This window comes from Canis lupus, chromosome 19 (assembly GCF_003254725.2).
Source record: "Canis lupus dingo isolate Sandy chromosome 19, ASM325472v2, whole genome shotgun sequence".
Taxonomy (NCBI): Eukaryota; Metazoa; Chordata; class Mammalia; order Carnivora; family Canidae; genus Canis; species Canis lupus.
In genome coordinates, this window is record NC_064261.1 from 4,122,987 (window position 1) to 4,128,303 (window position 5,317).

Below are 5,317 nucleotides of genomic sequence, written 5' to 3' on the forward strand. Positions count from 1 at the left end.
CTGCTTTGTTCTGGTGGCTTTGGGATTTCCCGGCTCAGTGTCACTGTTTATGCTAATTTCCCTTCCTAAAGTCAGCTTCCTCTGGGTCCTTCCTCTCTTTACCTGCCTCCATTCCATCTGCCTCAAAGGCCCAAATTCCAGGTTCACTGGAAAGACCTTGGGGCACTCCATCAACAGTTGATGCCTCATTCAGCTGAAAAAAAAAATTGGATAAATTTAGAATGCTCTGGATAAATGGTACTTATTGCCTAGAATCACGTGACGCTTGTCAGAAACAGCCTTGTTTTTAATTAATTAATTAATTAATTAATTAATTAATTAATTATTTCAGCCTTGTTTTTATAATTGCTTGGATACCTGTCTCTTCAAACGAGACTTCACGTTGGGGGAAGGCCAGGGTACCACACTCTGCGTTCCCCACATCTTCGCACAGTGCCTAGCTTAGGAAAGGTACACAGTAAATATTTGTTGATGACCTAATGAATTAACACAGAGGACTGAACGCTAATGACCAGTGTCATCAATAAACTGGTGACTGCAGGGTGCCATTGTCCCTGTGAGGCTACACTGTCCCGTTCTCCCCCCACCCCCCTTCACTGTGGCTCTACTGCCAGAAAGGGGCCTGGATGCATCTCATTAAGTGAAGCATTAACATTTTAACACACATCCAAATGGCATAAACATCTGGGTCTGCTCAAGATAGACACATTCCAATCTGCATTACCAACCGACTACAGAATGCCTGACAAGGCTTTTCAGTGTTTCTTTTTGCTTACAGAAGATCTCAGTCAACATTTGGGTTCTTGTAAGTGTGGGGTGATGAAACTCCCTTGGCATCACAAAGAGATCGTATTTTTAGTTGCCTTTCTCAAGACCTGACATCTACCTTGAACGTGACGGACAAAATAGACCCCTTCCCTTTACAGAGGAGGAAAGTGAGGCTCACAGAGAGCAAAGGACCTGCTTAAGGTTGCTCAGCTTGCTATTGGCAGAGCAAACCCCCAGTTTCTGTGTTCTTCCTACCACCCCTCTGAATACAATCTAATTCACAGACAGCAATGCTATTTTTTTTTATGATGGTGAAAGATTTACTTTTTTTAATTTAAAAGCATTTATTTATTTATTTTTAATTGGAGTTCAATTTGCCAACATATAGTATAACACCCAGTGCTCATCCCATCAAGTGCCTCTCTCAGTGCCTGTCACCCAGTCACCCCCACCCCCCGCCCACCTCCCTTTCCACCACCCCTTGACCATCAGCTATAGACCAAACCCTTAATTTTTGACTCTTTTGTATGCTTTCTAGGTATCATCCTGAGCTATTTTTACCCTCAGATGTTAAGCCTGGAGCATCTCTCAGGTAGGCTAATTCACAGATGAGGAGACTGTATCATATATAGGGTAAAATAATTTGTTTGAGGTCACTGACAACGAAGCCCATGTAGAAATGATCCTTAACGCCATTGGAGCTTTTATTTGGACATTTAGTTCTGGCAAAGAAAAAAAAAACTCATTAACTTCTCTCTGCTCTTGCTGAGCTGGTCCCCCTTGGGACCAATAATAGGCATTTTTTTATCCTCTTTTTTTTTTTTTTTCTTTTTTTAAGACCTCTCCAGGCGTGTGTGGGGCCGCAGGTGAAGCTGGGCATGTACCTGACAACTGAATTCTCAGCTTTAGAAATTAAGCAGCATTATGGACTGTTCTGCTTGCTTTCTGCGGCGACCCCCTGGCTCCCAGCCCTCAGAGCCATCGGACGGGGGCCTCTGCAATCTCAGATGTCTGTTTGGTCATGGTGGCAGCTGTGAGGCCACTGATACTGGTGCTAAGTGCTGCCTTTTGGTTCTACTCATGCCCATCTTTAGGCTTCTGAGTGTCAGGGGATTCTCCGCCGAAATGGAGAATGGCTCTCTTCCATTTCTTTGCCTCACTTGGGCCCTAAAACATCACAACTTGGGTATACAGTCACAAAAGTCGCTTTAGAAAACAGTTACTTCAGGGGCAGCCTGGGTGGCTCAGTGGTTGAGCATCTGCCTTCGGACCAGGGCCTGATCCTGGAGACCCGGGATCAAGTCCCACATCGGGCTCCCTGCATGGAGCCTGCGTCTCCCTCTGCCCATGTCTCTGCCTCTCTCTCTTTGTGTCTTTCATGAATAAATAAATAAAATCTTTAAGAAAAAGAACACAGCTCCTTCAGACCTTGTCCTCTCTGACTTGAGGAACCATATGAAGCCAAGTGGCAGGGCGGGAATAGGTCCCTTATTACCTTCCCTGTGTTCTTCATTTCTCCCTCCCAGACTCTCCTAAAACAAAAAATAATTCCTTGCCCTCCTTGAGCAAAACAACAAAAGAATCTTGTATATCAACTCATGCGAATAATTGTTGGAAAGGATGGCAGGCCCTGTTCCTCAGATGAGTGGGCAACATACAAATGTGAAAACCCTTGCTCTTTCTGTCTTCAGATTTGTACTCTGTGCTCTGCATTTTGACATACATTCTCACGACAATTTGGAGCTGTCCCAAATTTACAGGGAGGGACCCAAAGCTCACCGAAATTAAGTCAAGATTAAGGAACGTACCCAAGTCAGGCAGTAATAAGTAAAATATCTGGGGTTCTAACCCACATCTGGCTGACTCCTCAGCTGATGCTCTTTCCCTGGGCATACTTGCCTTGGTGTTATGCAGCGAACTTTAGGGTACGTAACATTTGCCTGGCATGCTTGTTAAAAAAACAAATCACTGGACTCTGTCTGAGGTTCCAGGGATTGTCATACCCTAGGTGATTCAAACCATAGGACGCTATGGAAAACTCTGGCGTGAAGGATGTCTGTGGGGCCAGGAGCAGAACAGGATCTGTTAAAGTAAGTGGAGTGGGATCTTAATGCCAGACTTGCTTCGTGGCACTGTTTTCACTGGAGCCTCTCTCATCTGGGGCCAAGGTCGCAGGGATTGTTAACACCCACGTCCAGGCGTGCATGTGGATGAACACAGCACTTCCCGAGGTCCCCCAGATCATCTGCTTCAGAGTAGGGCTTTTAGGTAAAGGTTGCAGATACCCCAGTACTTTCACAGATCTACCAATCTGTATGATGTGAAGCCCAGGAACCTGCATTTTTACCCCGCTCCTAGCTGGATGTTATGCACAGTCAACACCAGACATAAAAACAAAGACATAAACAAACCCAGAAGCAGATTCAGTAAATAGCTCTTTCTATGCAGCTTCCAAAATTAGTCTGTGTTCCTGTGTTTCAGTGGCGAATAAATGGGAAAAAAAAAAAAAAAAAAAGTATGACCAAAGGCATCTCCAGGTTTGATTTCAATTAAATTTGTCGTCTGGGCTGGGCCTACCTGTTCAAATCAATACACAGAGAGGAAGGCAATGAGAACATTATGAGAAACAGACGAAATCAGAGCATATCAGATGAATCCTTTTCTTTCCCCCCAGGTCCGTGGAGTGTACACTTCCTAGTTGCTTTTCCCCACAGGCTTTCAAAGGAGACGCTGGGACCAAAGTCCTATGAGAATGCGGTTGATTGAAACTGCAAGAATATTGGAGCATAAGGGCTAGAATTAATTAGCATCCTTAAAACAGCAGCACTAGGCCCTTGAATTTTTGGAACATATGAATGGTAACTGTTGATTTCTCAACCCAAAGCAGAACATCTGTTCTTTTGCAGAGAGTCTAGCAAAGATTGCAATGCAGAGTCAGGTGGGGGTAGTGTTGTTAGGATACGCGGTTCGTACCAGAGCTGTCCATTTGGATTTATTATTAGACAGCACTCAGTATAATTGCTTTCTCAAGAATTTTTAGATGTCTGACACATTCACTGTACATCTTGTGGGGTTTTATTGGGCCTTAATCCTCTGTAAAGTTATTCTAATCACAAACGCACATGAGAAGTGTCCATAAAGTGTAACAATCTGTATTCAGAATTAATTTTTCATTAAACACAATTCATTAATTCCCATCAAGTCATATGGGGATCTTGACTTGCCTGGATCTCTGGGAGATCTAAACGAGCCAGTGAAGGAAGGAAAGGGTGCAGATGAAGGAGGAGAAAGGAATGGGTACAGATGAACTTCTTGTTTCTTAAGAAGTAAATGACTATCCCCAAGAATAAGGTAGAAGCAAAGCAAATGTAACACTTAAAAATAAACAGAATTGTGCTCGCTTCGGCAGCACATATACTAAAATTGGAATGATACAGAGAATATTAGCACGGCCCCTGTGCAAGGATGACACACAAATTCGTGAAGCGTTCCATATTAAAAAAAAAAAACAGAATTATTAAAATTAAGTCCAGAGACTCACGTAGTGAATAATCATACATAAGGTGTCATGATTTTTTATCATTTCCTTATTTCCATTTTAACTCAAGGAGTCCAAGAGACCTCGGGTCTCGTCCCAGCGATACCACACACTCGTTCCGTGGTCTTGGGGACGTCATTTAAATTTTGCACTTAAGGAGAGTTTATGTAAAATGGGGATAATCATTCCTTCCTTTCCTGTGCTCCTATGAGGATGAAAATATAAAAGATCCGTGCAAGGGCCTAGCGAAGTGCCCGATGTAGAGGGCATTTAAAAATGCTAGTGACTTCTCTTCCTTCTCCTGTTGCCAAGTGCTATGCAGCTGATATTTTTATGTTCAGACTTGATGGAATTGGATTATTTAGTTGCCGCTTCACTAAATTAATTGGAAAGTGAACAGCTGACTACATTAATTTTCTGTCTGGTGCTCTACAAACAAATACGGGTTCTTGTTGTTAGCTGAAGTGTGTGGAGAGCCATTCGGTTAGGACTGAGGAGCAAGGGGATGCTTGAAAAGCAGGTTCACTTTCATTTTTACTCAATAGATTATGGTTTTCATTCCATGGTGATGGAAATGAAAAATCAAAATATTGTGGCATTCTCTTTTGTTGCACAGTCTGCCACGCTTTTGGATACCTGAGGCATCCTGCGGAGTCGTGCGTGGGGGAGAGGGGTTAGCAATGGGAGGTGTGACCTGGGGGCAGGCGCTCCTGCTCCTATGGCCTTAGCTTCTGCTCCTTTTGTTTTGGGATGCCTCTGTTCCCTTTCAATGGCTGATATTCTGGTAGGCCTTAAAAACATTAAATATGCTTCTCCACTAGTATTTTCAAAATTTATAAACTCAAGAACTTCTTATACGGTATAAAGAGGCCTATCAAGTGGAAAATGAGAGATCGACAACCAGATGTAGATCATTGGAGGCATTATGAACTTGGCTTTTTCCAATTTATACCTTAATGGTCTGATCTCTGGTTACCTTAAATTGGCTGGATGGCGAGTGATTAACGCTGT

At 43.2% G+C, this 5,317-nt stretch overlaps 1 non-coding gene across 1 annotated transcript; it reads left to right on the top strand.

The window, feature by feature from the left end:
• The first annotated feature begins 4,161 nt into the window (after window positions 1–4,161).
• On the top strand, window positions 4,162–4,268 carry LOC112669347 (U6 spliceosomal RNA). Its single transcript, XR_003142189.1, has one exon. It is a non-coding gene; the product is annotated as a U6 spliceosomal RNA (small nuclear RNA).
• Window positions 4,269–5,317: the final 1,049 nt, after the last annotated feature.